We start from the raw sequence: 25390 nt of genomic DNA on the forward strand, positions 1-25390 counted from the left end.
GGACACTCAGCACTGGGGAGGGTGGTCCCGGAGGCAGGAACTGCTTCAGTCCACCCACGGCTGGGCCTTGACCCCCTCCCCTTGGGCCGGCGTTAGCCCAGTCCTGGGAGACAGCTTTGGTCTCCTCATGCTGATCAGAACTCCAGTTGGTGGGCAAATATGCTCTTGATTCATTACAAATGGGAAATGACTAAATTCTTGCTTGATAAACACAGTGGCAAAACTCACTCAGTATGTGGTGTTCAGGAGAAGAAATAGTAAACTGTGCCTTCGATGAGAGTCTTGGGAAGGTTTGCGGAATGAAGGGGAAGGATGACAGGATAACAGGAGTCCTGGGAGACTGAACCTGAGCGGTTTTTGGTCTCGTCATCAAGAGGAAGGGTCAGAAGTCCCCTGTGTCACCTCAGGAGGAAAACTACCTTTGAGGGAATCAAGAGGCTTCTCCGTGACAGGGAGGAGGCTTCCTAGACAACAACCCAGTTGTTCTGGAAAGGGGGCGTAACTAGAATTCCTATGTGTTCTGGAGACCATCCCAGGGCTGCCCGTAGAAAGGGATCTTGGGAGGGGCCTCAGAAAGGAGAGGCAGCTGGGCCTTGCTGGTGTGGGATCCTGGGGTGGGGGGCCAAGGGCTGGGGGCGGCAGTGATTCTGGCTATGTGGTGACATGGCCCCCACACAGTGCTGATTTGGGCTCTGAGGAAACAGAGGGAAGCAAGCATCTGGGGCTGCCTTCTCAGCTCTGCCCACACGGAGCACCAGGGAGGGACCCCTTCACCCTTCACCCCCCAAGACACCCAAAGTGAGGTGCTGTCACTGAGGTCCCTGTCCTTAGTGTCCTAGAGGTGCTGCTTGCACAGGGAAGTGGCGCGGGCAACGTCAACATGTGAGAGCAGCATCCACAGTTCTGCCTGCAGGCCCTGGCTGGACAGCGGGGCTTTGGTGTGGCAGGCACAAGTCGCCTCAAACCTCCAGCGTGTGGAGCAAATGTGGCGAGTGTGCACGTGCGTGTGTGTCTGCGTGTGTCTGAGCTGGGTTCTTGTCTCCTTTGCCTCCGCCTGTGTGGAGCAGATCACACCTGTTACTGAAGATGCAGGGAGGGCCCTGCAGGGCGCCACTGCGTTGCTGCCTAGTTCGGGAACATTAGAGCCATGTTTTAGTTTGTATATCTGCCTCTCACCACCCCCCGTGAGGCAGGCGGGGGGACACTTGCCTCCATTTTCTCACAGACGACTGGCTCCTCTTGAGGACGCTCAATGGGACGTTGCCTTCCTCTGCAGCTCCCTTCCGCATTTCCTGAGACCTAGTGTTTCCACGGCCCGGGCCAGGGGCTACAGGAAGGACAAGACTGAGGCTGTCGGGAGGAGCTTCTAGTGTGGAGGGAAAGCCAACACAGAAGGACAAGGAAGACATCCAGCAGAACATGAGAACCTGGGTGGGGAGACTGAAATATCACTGCGGTGGGGGTTTAGGAAAGGCCAGTCTACATCTTTTCCTTTTCCAAATGACTTATTTTATTTTAAGGATTGGCCCTGAGCTAACATCTGTTGCCAATCTTCTTTTTTCTTCTTCTTCTCCCCGAAGCCCCCCAGTACCTACTTGTATATTCTAGTTGTAGGTCCTTCTGGTTCTACTATGTGGGACGCCACCTCAGCATGGCCCGATGAGCGGTGCCATGTCCATGCCCAGGATCTGAACCAGTGAAACCCTGGGCCACTGAAGCCCAGTGCACGAACTTAACCACTCGGCCATGGGGCCGGCCCCTCCAAATGAATTTTAATATCAGCTTGTTGAATGCCACAAAAATTCCCCTTGAAACAACAGAAAAACTACAAAGAAAGTAAGCAGAAGAATATAATTGAAGATATAAGCAGAAATTAGTGTGGAAAAAAAAGATATGCTAGAAAAGATCATCAAAGTTCAAATTTGGCTTTTTGAAAAAGAACACTAATAACACTGACAATTTCTGGCAAGATTTATCAGATTAAAAAAAAACGAAGGCAAAAACAAATAATATTGGGAATGAAAAAAGGGACATAACTACAGATACTGCTGAGACTTAAAGGATAGAGAAAATAATGAACAACTGTGTGCCAATAAATTTTAAAACTGCAGAAAATGTACATATTCCAACTGTACATGTAACTTAGAAAAGTGACTCAGGAAGAAATAGGACACCTGAATGTCCTATGACTAAGGAAGACACGGATCTCTAGGCCTAGAGGGCATCACTGGCAAGCATTCAAGGAACAGATCACTCCATCAGTTACAAAATCTCTTTCAGAGGTTAAAACAACGAGGAAATACTTCCCAGCCCATGTTATGAGATTTTACATCCTTGATAATAAAACAAGACAAGGACAGTACAATGAAGCAATATTTTTACAGGCCAATCCCACTAGAGAATTTAAATATAAAAGTCTAATCACAATATTAGCAAACTGAGTCCAACAATGTTTAAAATTGTAATATGATCAAGTTGAGTTTTGCAATGGATTGAATGTTTGTGACCTTCTTTCTCGAATTCATTTGTTAAAACCCTTGTTCCAATGTGGTGGTATTAGGAGGTGGGGGCCTTTGGGAGGTAATCAGGGCACGAGGGTGGAGCCCTCATGAATGGGATTAGCGCCCTTATAGGAAGAGGCCAGAGCGCTTGGGTTTTCCTTTTCCGCAGTGTGAGGACACAGGCGGTCAGCCATCAGCGACCTGGAGGAGGGCCATCACCAGAACCCAACCATGCTGGCGCCTGATCTCAGACTTCCAGCCTCCAGAACCGTGAGAAATAAATTTCTGTTGTTGAAACCACCCAATTCATGGTATTTTGTTGTAGCAGCCTGAGCTAACTAAGGCAAGATTATTCTAGAAATGCAGGATTGGCTCAACATCTGGAAATCAATCAATGCCATTCACCATATTAACAAACTAAGAGAAAAGCCATAGGATCATCTTAATAGACACAGTAGAACTCTTAGTAAACTGAGAATATAAGCAAACATTCTTTACCCGTAAAAGGTATTCAATACTTAGAAGAAACATCAGACTCAATGGAGAAGCATTTCTTTTAAAATCAGGCATAAGAAAAAGAGGTCCACTGTTGTTTCTACTTAATATTATGTAACATCAATGTTGTGTATGCTAACTGCTCAATAATATAAGAAAAAATAAATATAAATATTAGAAAGGAAATGAAAAAAATTCCCAATAATACGATTGTGCAGATAGAAAACTCAAAATAATCTATACACAAATTATTAGAGTTAATAAGAGAGTCAAGTAAGATTGTCAGATATAAGATCCTAGACAAGAGTCAATTGCATTTCTATACAATAGCAATGTTACAGTTAGGAAATGCAATTTTAAAACTAACAAAGGTGTAACATCTATAGTAGAAAATTTTAACACTTTATTGAAAGATAATAAAGAATACCTAAACATATGGAGAGACAACCACGTCCATGAATAAGATGAAGATTCAATTCTCCCTAATTAAGCTACATACTTAAACTCAAATCCAACATGGATTTTCATGGAAATCAACAAGGCAATTTTAAACATTTTTGGGAAGAACAAAGAAGAGCCAAGTGACTCCTGAAAAGAAAACCAATGAGAGGGACTAAGCGTACCAGATTTCAAGTTTTATTATAAACCCATAGTAATTAGGATGTGTGATATTAGCTCAGAGAGAGATAAATTAGACCTATCTAACAGAATAGAGAGCCCAGAAAAAACATGGGATCGACTGTGGTGACGGTTTCACAGGTGTATACTTATCTCCAAATTCATCAAGTTGTGTCCATTAAAGATGTACAGCTTTTTGTATGTCCATCAGACATCAGCAGAGCAGTGTAAAAAAAGCGAGAGCACCCAGGAGCATCCCCATGGTTACGAGGAAAGCTGGTGTATGCCAGAGTTGTCATCTCAGAGTAGTGGGGAAAGGAGACACAAGTCAATAAATAGTCAATAAATAGGCTGGACGATTGTCAATCATTTGGTGGGAAAATAAAAATGGATCCACACTTCATACGAAAATTCAATTCCAGATGAATCAAAGACTTAAATATGAAAGACATAGCTTAAAAAAGATATAAAATTTCTTTAATAACTTTAGGTAGTGAATTATTTATTAAACAAAACACAAAAAAGCACAAATCATAATGAAAAGAAAATCAATCTGACAACATTAAAGTTAAGACCAGTTCATCAAGAGAGACTATAAGAAGAGTGGAAAGACAAGCCATAAACTGGAATAAAGTAATTGTACCATATAACCAACAAAAGATTACTATTTAAAGTCTCTAGAGTCTAGAGGCTGTGTAAAAAACTTCCATAATCACTAAGAAAATGATTCACAATCTAAGAGAAAAATGGGCAAAAGACAAATACAGGCATTTCACAGAAGAGAAACCATGAATGGCCAAAAAAATCTTTGAAAAGACGTTCAACCTTATTAGTCATTAGAGAAATGTACATTAAGATATTTATGTATTGTAAGATATTACTTCATGACTACCAGATGGGCAAAAATTAAAGTCTGAGCATACCAAGGGCCAGTAAGGATGAGAAGCAATGGGGACACGTACAGGCCATTAGTGGAAGTGTAAATGGGTACACTCACTTTGAGGAAAAATTACTGTACCTACCTGTCCTAAGACTCTGCAATTCCATGCCACACTTCAGGGACAGAGTCTTGCACATGCTCACTAAGAGTAACATCATTCTCATAAGAAAAATCGGGAAAAATCTAAATCTCTATGAAGGGAGAATGGATCCATAAACCGTGGTCTGTTCACACATTGTAATGCTGCAAAGCTGCACTGTCAGATGCTGTCATTAGCCACAAATGCCTGTTGAGTGCTTGAAATGCAGCTAGTCCCAACTGAAATGTGCTGTGTAAGATACACACTGGATTTAGATGATTTAGTACCAAAGAAGATAATGCAAAACATCTTAATAATGTTTTTTACTGATTGCATACTAAAATGAAAGTATTTTTGCTCTATTGGATTAAAGACATTAAAATCAATTTCACACGCTTTCCTTTTTACTTAATTGGCTTCTAAAAAATAAAAATTCCATCTGTCTCTACTTAGTGCTACACTGAACAGAAAAACTGCAAGCACAGGCAGCAAAACGCTGAGCTTTCAAAATAGCTTTGAACCACTAGAGCAAGAAAAGACAAACAGAGCACCCCAAACATACGCATTCAACATACGCGCGCACATGTGTACATACAGCCTAAACCAAGAGAAAAATAACCCACCTTCGTTCATGACATGTACAACCCCAGTCGTACGACAACATCGGTGCTGTACAGAAAAAGCAAGTACTAACACAAACAAATTCTTCTTTTTAACACAACATAAGTAGCCTTGCCGAAACAAGGCCTCAAAAAATTGGTTTAAGACTCAGAGTTGTTCCTCTCCACGGAAATCTTTAGTAAAAGGCGAAAGATTTATACGATCTGAAGAGAAACTAGAGTATAACTTGCAACTTTGTAGCTGATGGCGCGAGTAAAAAAACGTCCTATTACACTGATGGTGGCTAGTTAACACCAAGCTCCAGTGTCTGAATAAAATTTTTCAGACTACCTTAAAAATAAAAATTTAAATTTCAGCAAATATAAGTGGAAGAAATTTTAAAATTCTGCCTCTTTAAGCTGTGCGCAGTGCACTGTGGGTATGCAAATAAAGCGAGTCACCACCCTGCCGATTGGGGAAATATCTTAGTATTCACAGGGTGCCTCTGCGTCACCGTTAGGTGGCGAAGCGCAGGATTGGCTGTCTGGGAGCGAAACGCCGTCCCGATCGGGATGTTTTCTGTGTTTGTACATTTGAGTTTGATTTCTTTTAAATAAAGACTTTGCTATTAAACTGAAAACGAAAAAACTACCAAACAGGTGATTGCCGCAAGATTCAGGGCGGTGGTTCCTCCCTTCGGTGGGGAATGAGGGCTGTGTCTGGGGAAAGGCACACAGGGGTTTAAAAAGCTTGACAATTTCCTTTTTCTTCAGCTACGTAGTGGCCGCACCCGTGTTTTGTTTGTTTGCTGTGTTTTTGTTTGTTTTTTAACCGTGTACCTTCGGGATATACACTCTTGAACATTCTGCATTTTTGTCTGAGAAAAATTCCTGGCAATGTCTGTTTAAACTTGGGACTTGCGCGCTCCGTTTCAGGTTTCCCGCCCCACCTGACGCTGCTGTTGGGCATGCAATCTTGCATTCCAGTTTCAGCTCTCACGTCTCCTTATCCCATGCTTTTAAAATGTGCTGTTCTCTGACCAGCCCACACGGACTCCTCCCTAACAATCGTGGTAACCCAACAACCTTGGGAAAGGAAACTACACCTTTTTTTGTTTTTGTGTTTTCTAGCTGCTCGTGTAAACATTCCACTTCCAAACTTTGACAGCTTCTCTGAACTGGCACATTCATTTTTCATTTTGCTGGTTCTTTTGCTAACAAGTCAATCGTATTTGACATATACTTCGTTTAAATTTGTCTGATACATTTTAGAAACAGCTTTATTAGACATAATTCACTTGCCCTACAATTCAGCCATTTAAAGTGTACAATTCAATGGTTTTAGTATATTCACAGAGTTGTGTAATCATCACCACAATCTAATTTTAGAACATTTTCGTCACCCCAAAAAGGAACTGTACCCCTTAGCAGTTACTCCCCATCCCCCTATCCCCCAGCTTCTGCCAACCACTCCCCCAGTTTCTGTCCCTAAAGTGCCTATTCTGGACATTTCATATAAACGGAAGCATACAACCTTTTGTGGCTGGCTTCTTTTTTTTTTTTTTTTTAAAGATTTTATTTTTTCCTTTTTCTCCCCAAAGCCCCCCCGGTACATAGTTGTGTATTCTTCGTTGTGGGTTCTTCCAGTTGTAACATGTGGGACGCCGCCTCAGTGTGGTCAGATGAGCAGTGCCATGTCCGCGCCCAGGAGTCGAACTAACGAAACACTGGGCCGCCTGCAGGTGAGCGCGCGAACTTAACCACTCGGCCACGGGGCCAGCCCCTGTGGCTCGCTTCTTAGCATGCTTGTGAGATTCACCCACACATTCATTCGTTTCAGTACTCTGGCATTCTTGCTCTATTTCACTGTAATGGGAAGTTAGAGACCCGGGAAGATACAAAGTTCCGACCCTGTGGTCACAGCTACACCACTCCAACTTAGCCAGCAGCTGAGGGAAGGGCCAGGAAAGGAGCCGCTCCGAACACTTTGAGCTCTTTCCAGGTTGTAACTCGGGAGAGAGTGTTTCCCTGCTCCTAGGTGGTAGGAGGCATTCATCTTCTGGACTTTGCTCCACTCTGGAAGGGTCTTGGGCAGCTTTCACTGGTTAAAGAACCACGAGGAAGGTCAACTTTTGTTTTCAGCCTCCACAGATTCATGGAGTTTCCAAGACGTCTGAAGTGAAAGCATGGACTTGTCCCTGATTGTAAATGTGGGGTTGGAGAGGCCCATGCAGTTTCATTGATTATGGTCTAGCTGACACGTCCATTTCTGGCAATAATTCACACTGATATTTAATACAGGAAATAACCTAAAAAACAAAAAATACAAAACATAAAAACCTTTGTTGGGATTTTTGATTCACATGGCTTTGAATTTATAGATTAAATTAGGAAGAATTTCCCACCTTTATGACATTGAGTCTACCATTCTATGAGCTCCATTTATATTTTTCATTTCTTTACCTCCTTCTATAAAGCTACATAACTGACTCTGGAGTGGTCTTTTTAAACAATTATTTACATCTAATACCCTAGGAGTATTTTTTGCTATTATAAATGATAGATATTTGAAATAAAAATTTTAATTGATTGTTATAATCCAAACAATTTACTAGTTGCCTAAAAACGCTGTTTATTTTTGTGTTATCAGTCCTCTATCCAACAGCCTTGCTGAAATATAGCTTTAATTCTAAAGGATTATTTAAATTAGTACTGTCCAGTGGAAATACATGAGCCACACATGGAACTTTAAATTTCCTAGTAGCCACATTAATAAAATAAAAATAAACAGGTAAAATTAATTCTATTTTATTTAAGTAATATATTGTATTTAATCCCATATACCCAACATATTATATAAATATATAATCAATATAAAAATTTTAAATGAGATTTTTACCTTTTAATTTTTTATACATATCTTCAAATCCAGCATGTATTTTATACCACAGTGCATCTCAATTCAGACTGGCCACACTTCAAGTGCCCAATAGCCACATGTGGCCGGTGCCTACCATATGGGACAGCGCAGTTCTGGATCCTTTAGGATCTTCTATGAAGATAATCGTATTGACTGAGAATAATGATAATTCTGTTTTTCTTTTTCCAGCCCTTGTACCTTTTTTTTCTCTTTTCCTGTTTTACTGTGCTGGCAAGGACCTGCAGTACAAAACCCAGTGGAAGTGTTGATACTTACTGGTTGTTCTTGTCTTTTTCTCTCTAAAGAGAAAGTTACTTTCTGTTACATGTGGTGTGTGCTAGAGGTTTTTGGTTGGTATTCTTCATTAGATTAGGCAGATTCCCCTCTATTTCTAGTATAATAAGATAGGTAGATAAATATCGAGTGAGTATTTGAGTTCATCAAATGCCTTTTCTGCATTCACAGGATTATTATCAAATGGCTTTTCTCTAATCTCTTCCAGTGGAGATCTACATTAGGAGATTAATGCTGAATCATCCTTGCCTCTTCCTGGAGATTGTCTTCTGGTTTCTATTTGTTGTGGCCAGATCCCTGGGGCCACAGCTACAAAAGACAGGTCTGGGCACAGGAATACCTAATGCTTTCAAATTTTGAAGTGGAGAGACACTGTCCCTGTGGAGAAGGCGCATCGGACCTCCGGGTCTCAGCTCCTCCAGGTTTATCTTCTTCCTGGGACTCTGGGCTCGTTTCTGCTGCAGCCTCTACGCTGGCCACAGGGCGGTGCTGCTTCCCCTTAGTGCTCAGTTCCAGCTCGAGGCCCAACTGTTGAGGTCAGGGAGTCCAACGTTTTGCTCTCGTACCTCCTAAAAGAATTTTGAAAATTTATGTTCCTCTTCCACATTTTAAAGATCATATGTATGGTGTTCATAAGGTAGCTTACAACATCATATGTTTAAATAGATGCAATGGATGACTACTTTGTGTGTTGTAAATATTGATACTCCAAGCTGTTATATCACTTTAAAATGTAATCAGTGGAAGCTAAATACCCAAGAGATCTGATACCCACTCTCATCATTTTCTAAAAAGTTAAAAAATTTTGCATAATTCCTTTTTGTGTGTTTGTGAGTTACATTGGCCCTAAACTAACAACTGTTGCCAATCTTCCTCTATTTTATGTGGGAGGCTGCCACAATGTGGCTTGATGAGCTGTGCTAGGTCCGTGCCTGGGATCCAAACCTGTGAACCCCAGGCCACCAAAGTGGAGCACTGTGAACTTAATCACTATGCCGCCGGGCTGGCCCCTAATTCCTTTTTTTCTTGAACTTGTTTTTCCATTCCATTTCTTCAAGAATTTAAAACAAATATAATATTTTTATACCTGGATGTGTTTTGATTACTGAATTATATTTTTCTGATAAAATAAGTGTATTTGTTGAATTTCAAAACTTCTCCACATCCTTTGAATTTAAAATTCTATGCATTAATATTTTTCTTCTGGATTGACTTGTCATTACACTTATTACTAGTAGACACGATCAATACAACATGAATATATTACATATTTTGATAATTATTAAGCTAAAAGTGTCATTTTATTGGAACTGCATCTCTTAATTAGACGGATGCATCTTACTTTTTACTACAGGAGATAGGGTTTAGTTCCAATGCTTTTTTCTTTTTCACTTGTATAGCTGTAACCTAAGAAATCTTGTTCCCATGAATCAGTAGATGGAAGGAGTTTCAACAATGTCACTCACTACCACGTAATGAACTATCAGGTGACAACTGGATTAAGCCCTCCTTAAATTCTGTTGAAAGAAAAGATTTGGAAATTTTAATTTACAAAAATTTGTTGTCCAGACTCATTCACTTTCTCAAAATGGATGCACATATTTTAAATTGACATTTGTGGGGAGGCCTGAGGTTTTTACATCCTCCAGACTAGCACTTGGGTAAGGTTTAGGATGGAAGACAGCAAAACTTATTTTGTGAAGCGGGAGAAAGGCAATCAGCAAAAGGGAGGCAGGAAAGCAGTCCTCAGTAGATCTCCCAAAGTCCAGCTCACCCCGGCCACCTCCCCTCCATGCCCGGGCCCAGCCCAGCCTCCCTGTGGAACTGAGGTGGTTCCGTGATTCGTGCTTTGCTGTGGGGGATGTTGGGGACTTCTTGGCCAAGAGTAACAACGATGGAAATGATGTGTTCTGTGCTGTCCAAAATGGCAGCCACTACTCACATGTGACTTTTGAGCACTTGAAATATGATTAGTGCATCTGAGAAATGGAAATTTTATTTTTATTTATTTATTTATTTTTGAGGAAGATTAGCCCTGAGCTAACTACTGCCAATCTTCCTCTTTTTGCTGAGGAAGACTGGCCCTGAGCTAACATCTGTGCCCATTTTCCTCTACTTTATATGTGGGATGCCTACCACAGCATGGCTTTTTGCCAAGAGGTGCCATGTCTGCACCCAGGATCCGAACCGGTGAACCCCGGGCCACGGGGAAGCGGAACACGTGAACTTAACTGCTGCGCCACTGGGCCGGCCCATGAATTTTTCATTTAATTTAATTAATTAAGTGTAAATAGTGGCTGGTGGTTGCCATATTGGACAGTGCAGAGCTAAGGACTCAGCAATGTCTTGGACTTGGTTTTACACTTGACCAAGGGACTGGAGTGTTGGGTTTTCTCTCGCCGAGGAGAGGAGATGGGAGTCTAGTCCCTTCTTTTCTGCAGTTGGCTCAAAGCATTCCTCCTCCATAGCCTCCACCCTCACCACCTTCCCCTGCTCCATACTCCAGTACAGAGGGCCCCAAAAGGCAAATCTTGAGACATCTGAGAGCAAAATCCTAAAGCAAGGTGAAGAATTCTTGGGGCTGAAAGGCAGCATGGATGGTAGTCCCAGATCCACCCCTCCGACCTTGTGACTTGCACCTCCCCAAGCATCTATTTTCCCTGGGTTTACATGAATCCTTTTGTCCTGGCTGTCAGCCTTGGAGGAAAACAACGTAAAAAGGAGACAGGGGGCAGGAATTATTGTCCAAGGAGCTACAAGCAATCTGAGCCTACAGGTGGGACAAACACGGTCCAGGGTGCTCTGGGTCCATGAATGGTAAAGAGAACACATAGAGTGGCTTCCCAAGGGGTGGTTATGAGGATGATAAAGTAGTAAAGGTGAGATAAAGGAGGCTCGGGTGGGTAATTTTATGTGTCAACTTGACTGGGCTGAGGGATCCCCAGATAACTGGTAAAACACTATTTCTGGGTGTGTCTGTCGGAGTGCTTCTGGAAGAGATTAGCATTTGAATCAGTAGAGTGAGTAAAGATCACCCTCCCATTGCAGTGGGCATCATCCAGTCTACAGAGGGCCCGAAAAGAACCAAAGGGCAGAAGGGTGAATTTACTTTCTCTGCTTGAGCTGGAACATCCATCTCCTCCTCTCCTTGGACTTTGGCACTCCTGGGTCTTGGGCCTTGGGCCTTCGACCAGGACTTCCACTCTGGCTCCCGCGGTTCTCATGTCTTCGGGTTTGGACTGGAACTACACCACGGGCTTTCCTGGGCCTCCAACTTGCAGACAACAGATCATGGGGCCTCTCAGCCTCTATGACTGTGTAACCAATCCCTCATAATAAATCTCTTTCTGTTTATCTATATATACCCTATTGGTTCTGTTTCTCTGGAGAACCCTAATACAGTGGTCCTCCTGTTATATTCTCTGAGGAAGTAAGAAGAAAAGAGGAAAGAAAAGCAAGAAAATGACTACCAGGGAAAGTCAGGTTAGTGCCTGGCTCCAGGGGCTGGAGAAGGGGTTGCAGTGAGGAAGGAGCAAGGGAGAGCGTGCTGACAAGGTAGGGGGGTCAGTTACATGAGGTTGCCAGACAGTAAACAACTTAAGTTCTTGCCTTCCCCATTAAGAGTTTCCAGAGATAAGGCCATCCCCCCTTCCTCCTGGCGCAGAGAGGGAGGCATGGAGATTTCCTTCACAAATGCAATTGTCTCTGATCAAAGGGCAAGCAAATTCCACTCCTCGGAGCCTGCTTCTCATCTGCAGTTTTAAAATTAACCAGCCTAAAATCCTCATCATAAAGTATGGGGGGAAATAATGTGAAACATCTCAATAATTATTTATATTAATTACATCTAGAAATTATAACATTTTGGATCTATTGGATTAAATAAAGTATATTGTTAAAATCAAGTTCACCTGTTTCTCTTACTTATTTAAAGGGACTTCTATAAAATTCAAAATTCTACCCGTACCTCCCATTATATTTCTACTGGACAGGCCGGCTTGTGGCCGAGTAGTTAAGTTCAAGTGCTCAGCGGGCCCAGCCCAGGGTTTCACCGGCCTGGATACTGGGCATGGACATGGCACCCGCTCATCAAGCCATGCTGAGGCGGTGTCCCACACAGCACAACCAGAAGGACCTACAACTAGAATATACAACTATGTGCTAGGGGCTTTGGGGAGAAGGAAAAAAAAGATTGGCAACAAATGTTAGCTCAGGTGCCAATCTTAATATATATTATTCTGTATACAGAATACATTCTATACATTTCTAAAATTTATATATTTCTACTGGAGAGTGCTGCATCAAAAACCAGCCAAGTAAAACTACAAGGCACCAAAAACTTGTGTTGGACATAAGGTATCACTTTCAAAAAACTGAATGCCGATACAGCTGTGCAGAATTCGGGGTGAAAAGAGTCAGTTTGGTGTATTTGTACAGACACTGCTACTATGGGAGAACATCCTTTAAAAGTGAAGTTTTTCAGTGTGTAAGTGGACACAAATCAGTATCAGAACAAATGAGTAATGTAAACACAGAGCATGAGAGAAAACCAACACTAATCACAGTTAAGTAAACCACCTTTTCTTAAACCAAAATAAGTAGCCTTGTTAGAACAAGGCCTCAAAAAATTGGTTTGAAACTCAGAATTGTTCCTCTCCACGGAAATCTTTAGTAAAAGGCGAAAGATTTATGCGATCTGAAGAGAAACCAGAGTATGCTGCATGGGACCCCAAATTCATTTTTCAGGTAACTACAACTCCTAGTACATTGATGGTGGTTATTTATCACAAGCATTAATACCGACAGAAGTTTATTTAAATACTCTGAAAACAACATTCTCATACTTAGAAAAGTCGAGTAAAAAAGAATTTTTTTTACTTGAAAACAATTATACTGTTTGCAGTGTATTATGGTGTATTATGGGTATGCAAATGAGACCTGAATAATCGTCCTTTGGACTCCGGAAATAGCATTCAAATCCTGGTCTGCAGCCACCTGTGAGGGACGAAGCTGAGGCTTGGCTGTCTGGGATCTAAACTGTGACCTGATCAAGTACAGACATTCTGATTTTATCTATTTATACTTTGGGACTTTGAGTATGTTTTTTTTTTTTTTTTTTAAATAAGAGACTTTTCTGATAGCTGGGGTGGGGGCAGGCTGCGAGGATAGAAAGGTAATGGTTAATACAAAATTCAGGACAGTAGTTACCGGCAGTGGGGAGTGAGGGATGTGACTGGGGAAAGGCACGCAGAGGGTCTCAAAGGTGTTGGCAATATCTTTTTTCTTAAACTGGGAGGGAGGCATCAGCATTTCATTTTGTTACTTTTTAATTATATTCATATATAATATATATCATACTCATGAAGATTGTAAATCTTCCTCTTCATTGAGGTCTACTTTAATGTCTTTCAATATAGTTTTATAATTTTACCATAAAGGTTTTTTGTTAGATTTACCATACTCCTAATATCTTGTAGTTTTTGTGGCTAGTACAGATTTTTTAAACTACAATTTATAATTGCTTATTGCTGGTATATAGTAATGCAGTTGAATTTTACTTATTGCTCTTGCATTCAGCAACCTTAAACTCTTTGTTTCTAACAGATTGTAGATTCTATTAGATGTTGTATGTAGACAAGCATATCATCTGAAAGTGACAACCTTGCTTTTTCTTTTCCAAGTCTTATACTTTTTATTATTTCTTTTTCTTGTTTTACCTAACTGGTTGGGAACTCTGATAGAGATGTTGAACTGCAGCTATGACAGTGGATATTTTCTTCTTATTTTGATCATAGCTTCCATTGGATCACCATGACGTACAAAATTTGCTGCAGACAGGGAGGGCTTCAGGGGCAAGCAGTCCGTTCAGGTGCATAAGGCCCAGTGCTCATAAGGCCCCGGTTCTACTGCTGCCTTTGTAGGGACCTGAAATTGGCCCCCCAAGATATGTCTCTTTGGCATCAGGATTATTTGAGGCTGATTGCTTTTGATAAACTGGGACAGGGAAGGAGGCTCTGAGGAATGGAACTCGCCCTTTGTTAGGAGACATTTACATTTGTAAGGTAAATCTGTCTGTAAAAGGTGCCTCCCTCTCTGTACCTGGAAGAAGAAGGGAGATGACCTTCTCTCTAGAAACTCTTAATGAATGCCAAAGACAAGGACTTAAATCTGCATTTTATTGTGCTTGCCTGGTAACCTCCTGTAACTGACTTCCCTCCCCCTCCCAACTTTGACATTTCTTTAAGGATTAAGCATCTTTCCTTAGGCTAGGAACTGACTGCTGCACTCACCTGTGACCACCCAGCTCAAGACAATAGACTTGCCTCCAGCTACGCCCTCTGAGATAGCCCTCTGAGATAGCCGACCACTACCTGCTGTGTCCATCAAGCACTGTGCCGACAGGGCAATCTTGTGACTATTGTGGGAGGGACATTTCAATCACATGTGAAACACCCTGTTTGGGGGTATATAACCACTATGTGCACCCCACTTCTTCGGTGCCCTTTCTTCCTTCGGGAAGAAAGGCCCCGGGCCATGGTTCTCATAAAGCTTTGTTTAATTTTCTCTTGCTATTCTGTCTCATGTGAATTTAATTCATTCTCCAGCTAGACGAACCCCCATTTGGGAAGAGGAAATGTCTTCCTCTCCTACACCTTCATGAAATTCTTAATAATTTTTGCACAAAGGCTTTGCATTTTCATTTTGCACTGGGCCTTGAAGGGTTTCTGGTAGAAACTCTTTTGATTAAGCTAGTTCCATTCTGTTCCTAGTTTGCTGTGATTTTTTTTCTTACAGGATGGGTGGGTATTGAGAAGATAATAAATATTCTGTTTTAATCTATTAATGTGGAAAGTTACATTCATTGATTTTCTATGATAAATCATCCCTGCATTCATAGCCTAAACTCAATTGGGCAATGATGTATTTTTGAATATACTTTATTTTTTAGAAAAGTTGTAAATTTACAGAAAAATTGTAAAGATAGTGCAGAGTTCCCATATACCCCACATCCAGTTGCCCTTATCATTAACATGTTATTGTTAGTATGGTACATGTGCTGTAATTAAGGAATCAATAGCCCATAGTTTATTCAGATATCCTTAGTTTTTATCTAATATCTTTTTTCTGTTCAAGGAGCCTATCCAGGATACTACATTATCTTTAGTTGTCATGTCTCCTTGGGTTCCTCTAAGTAGGTTGTGAGTTTCTTAGATTTTCCTTGTTTTGATGACCTTGACAGTTTGGAGGCATAGTGATCAGATTGGTTTGTAGAATGACCCTCTATTGGGATTTGTCTGATGTTTCTCTCATGATTAGACAGGGGTAATGTGTTTTTGAGAGGAAGATCACATAGGTATACTGCCGTTGTCATCACCTCACTTCAAGGGTACGTACCATCAACATGATTTATCACTACTGATATGATGGTCGTGATCACCTCCAGAGAGGGGAGACAGGTTGGAAGTTGAGTCAATCACCAATGACCAATGACTCAATCAATGATACCTAACTAATGAAGCCTCCATAAAAACTCAAAAAGCATTGGGTTCAGAGAGCTGAAGGGTTGGTAAACATGTGGAGATGTGGGGAGTGTGCTGCACCAGAGAGAGCATGGAAGCTCTGCACCGCTTTCTGCATATCTTGCCCTGTGCATCTCTTCCATCTGGCTGTTCCTGAGTTATATCCTTTTATAATAAACTCGTAATCTAGTAAGTAAACTGCTTTCCTGAGTTCTGTGAGCTGTTCTGGCAAATTAATCAAATCTGAGGAGGGGGTTGTGGGAAGCTCTGATTTATAGTCAGTTGGTCAGAAGCACAGGTGACAACCTGGACTTGCAATTGCAACAAAAAAATTATGAGACATACAAATAAACAGGAAAGTATGACCCATACACTGGGAAAAAAGCAGACAACAGAAACTACCTGTGAAAGTAACCAGATGTTGAATTTGACAAAGCTTAAAAAGTAGACATTATAAGTATGTTCAAGAAACTAAAGTAACAATGATTAAAGAAGTAAAGGAAGGGGGCCGGCCTGGTGGTGCAGTGGTAAGTTTGCATGTTCCACTTTTTGGTGGCCCGGGGTTTGCTGGTTCAGATCCTGGGTGTGGACATGGCACCACTTGGCAAAAGCCATGCTGTGGTAGGTGTCTCACGTATAAAGTGGAGGAAGATGGGCATGGATGTTAGCTCAGGGCCAGTCTTCCTCAGGAAAAAGAGGAGGATTGGCAGTAGTTAGCTCAAGGCTAATCTTCCTAAAAAAAAAAAAAAACCAGAAGTAAAGGAAGATATGAGGACAATGGTACCTCAAATGGAGAATATCAATAAAGACATAGAAATTATTTAAAAAGAAACTTGGAAATGCTGGAGTTGGAAAGTACAATAACTGAAATGAAAAATTCACTGGAGAGGCTCAACAGTAGATATAAACTAGCAGAAGAAAGAACTAGCAAACTTGAAGCTTGATTGATAGAGATTATGTAATCCAAAGAACAGAGAGGAAAACAGTGAAGAAAAATTAACAGAGCCTTAGAGTAATATGGGACAACGCTAAACACATCAACATACGTGTAATGGGAGTACCAGAAGGAGGGAAGAGAGAAAGGAGCAGGAAAAATATTTGGAGAAATAATAGCTGAAAACTTCCTAAATTATAGAAAAACGATCATCAACACATCCAGGAAGCCCATTGGACTCCAAGTGGAATACATTCAAAGAGATCCACAAATAGACACATCACAGTAAAACTGCTGAACGCCAAAGACAAGCAGGGAATCTTGAAAGCAGTAAGAGAAAAACAATTTGTCACTTACAAGGGAATGCAAATAAAATTAATAGCTGACTTTGCAGCAGAAATGATGGAGGCCAGAAGGCAGTGGGATGACATATTCAAAATGCTCAAAGAAAAAAACTGCCAACCAGAATCCTATATCCAGCTAAGCCATCTTTCAAAAATGATAACAAATTCCCAGATAAACAAAAACAGAGAATTTGTTGCTAGCAAACCTGCCTTATGAGAAATACTAAAGGAAGTTTATCAGGCTGAAAGTAAGTAACCTTAGATGGTAATTTGAGTCCACACAAAAAAACAAAGAGAACCAGTGAATATGTAATTACCAGAGGATTATGTAATTAAAAAAGAAAGAATAAATGCATATTTGTTATCCTTTTTTCTCTTAACTGATTTAAAAAGCAATTGTATAATACAATTTGTATCTAATGTATTGTTGGGCCTATCAGGTAGAAATGTAATATGTTTGTCAATAACAGCACATAGAGTTTGTGTGGGTGCAAAGCTGTATTGGGTTAAAGAAATGTCTCCAGATGATAACTCAAATCTGCAAAAATAAATATGGAGAACTAGAAATGATAAATAAGAAAAGAAATATAACAAAAGTGATAAATATATACTTTCTTTCTTCTCTCATCTCCTTTAAAAAGACATAAAATTGTATAAAGTAGTAATTATAACACTATATTTTTGGGTTTGTAACATTTAAAGATGTAATCTATCTGACAATAATACTACAAAAAGTGGCAAGGAAATATAACTATATAGGAGTAACATTTCTATATCTCATAGAAATTGTTAGTATAAATTTGAAGTTGATTCTGATAAGTTAAGGTGTATGTGGTTAGCCCTAGACCAATAACTGAGGAAATTATTTTAAAAAATTATTAAAGAAGTTAAAATGCTACATTATAAAATATTCATTTAATGCAAAAGAAAGCAGTAAAGGAGGAATAGAGGAACATAAAAGATATGAAACATATAGAAAACAACAAGTAAAATGGCACATATATCAAGTATATCAATGGTAACATTAAATGTGGATGGAGTAAACAATTCAATCAAAAGACAGAGATTGTCAGACTTGATTAAAAAAAGTTAACAAGATCCACTAAATGCTGTCTACAGGAGGCATGCTAGATTCAAAGATACAAATATATTGAAAGTAAAAGGATGGAAAGAGATTTATCATGCAAACAGCAAACTCAAGAAAGCTGGAATGACTATACTAATAGGAGACAAAATATGCATTAAAACAAAAAATTTTACCAAAGGTAAGAGGGACATTTTATAATTTTTAAAAGGCCAATCCATTAGGAAGATAAAATAGTTTTAAATATGTATGCACCTAATAAGAAAGCACCAAAATACATGAAGCAAAAACTAACAGAAATGCATGGGGAAATAGACAATTCAACCATAACAGTTAGAGATTTCAGTACCCCACTTTCAATAATGGACAGAACAAGTAGACAGACAACCAACAATATAAGAACTGAAAATACTATACACCAACCGGACCTAAGGGACATCCATAGAATACTCACCTCAATAACAGCAGAATATACATTCTTCTCAAGTGCATCCTCCAGGATAGGCATATGCTAGGCCATAAAACAAACCTCGATAAATTTAACAGGATAGAAGTAATACAAAGTATGTCTTCTGACCACAATGAAATGAAATTAGAAATCAACAACAGAAAGAAATTTGAGAAACTCACAAATAGGTAGAAATTAAATAACACACTCCTACCTAACCAATGTGTCAAAAAAGTAATCAAAAGAAAAATTAGGAAATACTTTTAGATGAATGAGAATGAAGATACAAAATATCAAAACTCATGTGATGCAGCTAAAGTAGTGCTTCGAGGAAAATTTATAGGTGCAAATGTGTACATTACAAAAGAAGAAAGATCTCAAAACAATAAACTAAACCTTTCACCTTAAGACACTTGAAAAAGAAGAGCAAACTAAACCTGAAGCAAGGAAGGCAACAAAAAAGATTGGAGCAGGACTTAATGAAATAGAGAATAGAAAATAGTAGAGCAAACAATGAAACCAAAAGCTAGTTCTTTGAAAACATCAACAAAATTGACAAACTTTTTTTTTTTAATATAGATTGGCACCTGAGCTAACATCTGTTGCCAACCTTCTTTTTCCTCTCTTTTTTTCCTTTCTCCCCCAACCCCCCCGGATACATACTTGTATATTCTAGTCGTAGGTCCTTCTAGTTGTGCCATGTGGGATGCTGCTTCAGCATGGCCTGATGAGCAGTGCTAGGTCTGTGCCAGGATCCAAACTGGTGAAACCCTGGGCTGCTGAAATAGAGTGCATGAACTTAACCATTCAGCCGTGGGGCTGGCCCCCAAATTGACAAACTTTAAGCTAGACTGACCAAGAAAAAAGAAGACTCAAATATCTAGAATCAGAAATGAGAGAAATGACATTACTACCTACCTTACAGAAATAACAAGAATTTTAAAGGAATTCTATAAACAACTGTATTTCAATAAATTAGCTAACTTAGGCAAAATAGACAAATTCCTAAAGACTCAAGCTATCAAAAACGACTCAAAAAAAAACCAGTCTTAATAGAACTATAACAAATGAAGAGTGTTTTTTTTTTTAAACATTGGCACCTGAGGTAACATCTGTTACTAATCTTCATTTTTTTTTTCTTATTCTTCTTTTCCCCAAAGTCCCCTAGTACATAGTTGTATATTCTAGTTGTTGAGTGTCTCTGGTTTCTATGTAGGATGCTGCCTCAGCATGGCTTGATGAGCGGTGCCATGTCTGAGCCCAGGATCCAAACTGGTGAAACCCTGGGCCGACAAAGTGGAGTGTGCGAATTTAATCACCTGGCCACGGGGCCGGCCCCAAGTAAAGAGATTTAATTAGTAACACTAACAATAAAAAAAAACTACCCACAAAGAAAAGCCCAGGCTCACCTGGCTTCACCCCTGGATTTTACCAAACATTTAAAGAAGAATTAATACCAATTCTTCACTAACTCTTCCAAAAAATAGAAGAGAAGTGTACACGTCCCAACTCATTCTATGAGGCCAGTATTACTCTGATATCAAAACCAGACAAAGACCTCACAAGAAAAGAAAACTACAGACCAATATCTTTATGAATATGGATGCAAAAATCCTCAACGAAATACTAGCAAACCAAATCCAGCAACATATAAAAGATCATGCCAAAAGACGCAGAAAAAGTATTTGTCAAATCCAACACTTTTTTTCTTTTTCTTTTTTTTTTTGCTGAGGAAGATTCCCCCTGAGCTAACATCTGTGCCAATCTTCCTCTACTTTTTAGTATATGGGCCAGCAGCACAATATGGCTGCTAACAGAGCAACGAAGGTCCACATCTGGGAACTGGGCCTGGGCCACTGAAGTGGAGCAAGCTGAACTTAACCACTAGGCCACTGGGGCTGGCCCTCAAATCCAACACTCTTGCATGATAAAAGCGCTCAACAAACTAGGAACAGAAGGGAACTTCCTCATCCTGACAAATGGTGTATCTGAAAAACCCACCATTAACATCATACTGAAAAAAAGTATCCATGCTTTCATGGCAAGAACAGGAACAAGACAAGATGTCTGCTGTCACTACTTCTATTCTTCATTGTTCTGGGGGTTCCAGCCAGGGCAATGAGGCAAGAAAAATAAATAAAAAATATCTAGATTGGAAAGAAAGAAGTAAAACCATCTCTGTTCACACATGACATGATCTAATATATAGGAAATTCTAAAAAAAATCTGCAAAGAACTATTCAAACTAGTAAACAAGTTCGGTAAGTTTGCAGGATAAAAGATCAGTATACAAAAATCAATTGTATTTCTATACGCTTGCAATGAACAATCTGAAAATAAAATTAAGAAAATGACTTACAACAAAAAAATGAACAATCTAATCAAAAAATGTTCAGAGGATATGAACAGACATTTTTCCAAAGAAGATATACAGATGGCCAATAGACACATGAAAAGATATCCAACATCACTAGTTATTAGGGAAATGCAAATCAAAACTACAATGAGATATCACCTCACATCCATCAGAATAGCTGTAATTTATAAGACAAGAAATAACAAGTGTTGGAGAGGATGTGGAGAAAAGGGAACCCTCATACACTGCTGGTGGGAGTGCAAACTTGTGCAGCCACTATGAAAAACAGTATGGAGATTTCTCAAAAAATTGAAAATAGAAATACCATATGATCCAGCTATTCCACTACTGGGTATTTATCCAAAGAACATGAAATCAATAATTCAAAAAGATACATGCACCCCTATGTTCGTCACAGCATTATTCACAAAAGCCAAGATATGGAAGCAACCCAACTGCCCATCAATAGGTGAATGCATAAAGAAGATGAGGTATATATATACAAAGAAATACCACTCAGCCATAAAAAAGACAAAATCGTGCCATCTGTGACAACATGGATGACCATTAAGGGTATTATGCTAAGCAAAATAAGTCCGACAGAGGAAGACAAATACCATATGACTTCACTCATATGCGGAAGATAAACAAACAAATACGTAGATACGGAGAACAGATTGGTGGTCACCAGAGGGGAAGGGAGTGGGGAGAGGGCAAAAGGGGTAAAGGGGCATTTATGTACGGTGACAGATAAAAACTAGATTATTGGTGGTGAACACAATGCAGTCTACACAGAAAGTGAAATATAATAACATACACCTGAAATTTACACATTGTTATAAGCCAATACGACCTCAATAAAATATTTTTTTTTTTTAAAAAAAGAAAATGATTCCACTTACAATAGCATGAAAAAGAATGAAACATTTTGGAAAAAATTTAACTAAAAAAGTGCAAAACATACTCAGAAAACTATAAAACATTACTGAAAAAATTAAAGATGTAAATAAATGGAAAAACATCCCATGTGTATGATTGGAAGACTTATTATTGTTAAGATGGCAACACTTCCCAAATTGATCTACAGTTTCAACACAACCAGAATCTTAGCTGACTTCTTTGTAGAAATTGATAAGCTGATTCTAAGATTCACATGGAATTGCAAGAGACCCACAATAGCCAAAACAATCTAGAAAAAGAACGAAGTACAACTCATTTCTTGACTTCAAAACTTACTACAAAGCAATGGTAATCAAGCTAGTGTGGTACTGGCATAAAGGCAGACATACAGATCAATGGAACAGAACTGAGTCTAGAAATAAAGCCATGTGTCTATGGTCAACAGATTTCCAACAAGAGAGCTGAGACCATTCAGTGGGGAAAGAATAGTCTTTTCAACAAATGGTGCTGGGACAACAGGATGCCCACATTTAAAAGAATGAAGTTGGACGTTTACCTCACACAATATGCAAAAAGCAACTCAAAATGGACCAAAGATCTAAAGGTAAGAGCTAAAATTATATAAGTCTTAGAAGAAAACACACAGGCAAATCTTCCTGATTTTGTATTTGGCAATGGATTCTTAGATATGACATCAAAAGCATGAGCAACAAAAGAAAAAATAAATTGGACTTCATCAAAATCAAAAACATTTGTGCTTCAACGACACTATCAAGAATGTGAAAGACAACCCACAGAATGTGAGATAATATTTGCAAATCATATATCTGATAAGGGACCTGTATCTGAAATATATAAAGAACTCTCACAACTCTATAGAAGACAAATAACCCAACTAAAAAAATGGGCCCAGGATCTAAATAGATATTTCTCTAAGGAAGAAATACAAATGGCCGATGAGCACATAAAAAGGTGCTCGATGTCATTAGTCATCAGGGAATTGCAAATCGAAACACTGAGATACCACTTCACAACCACGAGCATGACTAGAACTAAAAAGTGAGATAGTAACAAGTGTTGGTGAGTATGTGGAGAAATTGGAAGCCTCATTCATTGCTGGTGGGAATGTAGAACAGTGCAGTCACTTTTGGAAGTAGTTTGCAGTTTCTCATTCAATTAAACAGAGTTATCATAAGACTGAGCAATTCCACTCCTAAGTATATACTCAAGAGAAATGAAAACATATGTCCACACAAAAATTTGTACACAAATGTTTACAGCAGCATTACTCATAATAACCAAAAGGTAGAAACAACCCAAATGGCCATTCACTGATGAACGGATAAAGAAAATGTGGTACAACCATATAATGGAATATTATTCACCCACAAAAAGGAATGAAGTTCTGATGCATGCTACAACATGACATGGACCTTGAAAACACTATACTAAGTGAAAGAACAAGTCACAAAAGACCACATATTGTATAATTCCACTTATATGAAATGTCCAGAGTAGGCAAAGAGACAGAAAGCAGATTAGTAGTTGCTTAGGGCTGGGGTAAATGGGAATATAGGATAGTGATAACCTAAGTGTACAGGGCTTTTTGCTGTGATGAAAATGTTTTAAAACTGACTGCATGGGGCTGGCCCTGTGGCGCAGGGGTTAAGTTTGCGCATTCCGCTTTGGTGGTCTGGGGTTCATTGGTTCGGATCCTGGGTGCGGACATGGCACCACTTGGCAAGCCATGCTGTGGTAGGCGTCCCACATATAAAGTAGAGGAAGATGGGCACGGATGTTAGCTCTGGGCCAATCTTCCTAAGCAAAAAAACGAGGAGGATTGGCAGCAGATGTTAGCTCAGGGCTAATCTTCCTTCAAAAACAAAACAAAACAGGCTGACTGCAGTGATGGTTGCACATATCTCTGAATACACTGAAAACTATTGAGTTGTATGCTTTAAATGGGTGAATTGCAAGGGCTGTAGATTATATCTCAATAAAGCTATTTTTAAAAAATAAAAAAAGGAAATCAACACAGTGACATGGAACTAGATAACCCACCTTGCTCTCTAGAACTCCTGGACCCTGAGGGTTGCATCCTCGGAGGCCTTTCCATGCCCTCTGGGATGTGAATATTTTCACTATGATTCTTCTTTCACGTGTGAGAAAACATATTCAGAGAAGCAAATTTCATGCATTCATCCAACAAACAATACTGGAGGCTAAGGAGGTAGCCGTGTCGAAGGGCCCACAGCGGAGAAGAGATGGAATGAGGGTTGGTTCCTATCTTCTGCCCCACTGTTGTGAGCTCTGCCTTTCTGGGCCTGAGCTTCAGTAGCCATGTTCCAGTTCCTGGGTCCCATGAGGCCCCCAAAACTTTAGGGGAACTAGGAGCCTTGTCCAAGAGCCTTGTGGCCTTTTGGTGCTTCTGGATCAGTCCAGGCCTCACAGCAACCAGAGGTTTGATGTGGACTTCTGGGAGCAGCATGCACTTACTGCCTGGCCTGGGAAGCTCTGTGCTGTCTGGGGGTCCAGTCTTGCTCTTCCTCCCAAAGTCATACATATCATCCACTGGCATGGACCACCTCTCCTCTGAGCCCAGGGCTGAGCTCAGCCTGGATATGGAAGGAGGGGAAGTTCCTCCCTTAGACGATCCTGAGGTGTGGGGGTGCGGCCCCGGAGTCAGGTGGCTTCCTGGTCTCGGAATTTAGCAATGACCTGTGCTTAGATTTCCATGTGACCATGAGGCCAAACTGCGGGGTTTTCTCTAATGGGGCTCAGAGTAGGGAGAGACGATGGGAGTCTAGTTCCTTCCCTCCTGCACAGTTACGTTAAAGCTCCTCTCTGCCTTCCCCCATTACTTGTCTCTCCTGGCTCCCTCTCAGAGAAGGCCCCAAAGGAGGATCTTGGGACATCTCGTCTGAGAGGCCGGAGACTTTAGCAATGCAAAAAATTCCAGAGGCTGAAAGGCAGAGGAAATGTCTTTTGGCTTTCAGATCTGGGTATGAATCCCAGAGTCACCCCGTTTGGCTGTGGGACCTTGGGCAAGCATTACAGCACTCTAAACCTCAGTTTCCCTGGGTGTTAAATGGCTCCTGAACAGCCAGTTTTGGAGGGAAACCGTTCAAGAGGAAGGCAGTAGGTAGCAGCAAGAACTACTGCTCCGCGGAGCTGGGACAAAGGCAAGTTCAAGGGCGGGTCAAAAGGGCGCCTGGGTCAGTTTTTACGGTGGGGGGGTGCCACGCAGTGGCGTGGGTGACCGCGCCTGGGCGCACACCTCGCATGGGGCGGGGGGGAGGGGGACCCTGCGGACCCGGCTGGGCCTGCACAAGCCGCAGCGGGGAGGGGGCGGGAGCGG

At 40.4% G+C, this 25390-nt stretch overlaps 1 long non-coding RNA gene and 2 other non-coding genes across 4 annotated transcripts; all 3 read right to left on the reverse strand.

Moving 5' to 3' along the window:
* Positions 1–5361: 5361 nt before the first annotated feature.
* On the reverse strand, positions 5362–5477 carry LOC111769809 (U5 spliceosomal RNA). The gene has a single exon (XR_002802618.1). It is a non-coding gene; the product is annotated as a U5 spliceosomal RNA (small nuclear RNA).
* A 1017-nt stretch (positions 5478–6494) lies between these two features.
* LOC111776187 (uncharacterized) lies at positions 6495–24226 on the reverse strand. Of its 2 annotated transcripts, none has more exons than XR_002812156.2 (5): positions 24094–24226; positions 19440–19552; positions 18783–18839; positions 8132–9015; positions 6495–7541 (listed from the first exon to the last, which is right to left on the reverse strand). It is a non-coding gene; the product is annotated as an uncharacterized lncRNA (long non-coding RNA). The 2 variants fall into 2 exon arrangements; XR_011425727.1 differs by having other exon boundaries at positions 19440–19555.
* LOC111769808 (U5 spliceosomal RNA) lies at positions 13047–13162 on the reverse strand. Its single transcript, XR_002802617.1, has one exon. It is a non-coding gene; the product is annotated as a U5 spliceosomal RNA (small nuclear RNA).
* Positions 24227–25390: the final 1164 nt, after the last annotated feature.

This window comes from Equus caballus, chromosome 1, assembly GCF_041296265.1.
Source record: "Equus caballus isolate H_3958 breed thoroughbred chromosome 1, TB-T2T, whole genome shotgun sequence".
NCBI classification, from domain to species: Eukaryota; Metazoa; Chordata; class Mammalia; order Perissodactyla; family Equidae; genus Equus; species Equus caballus.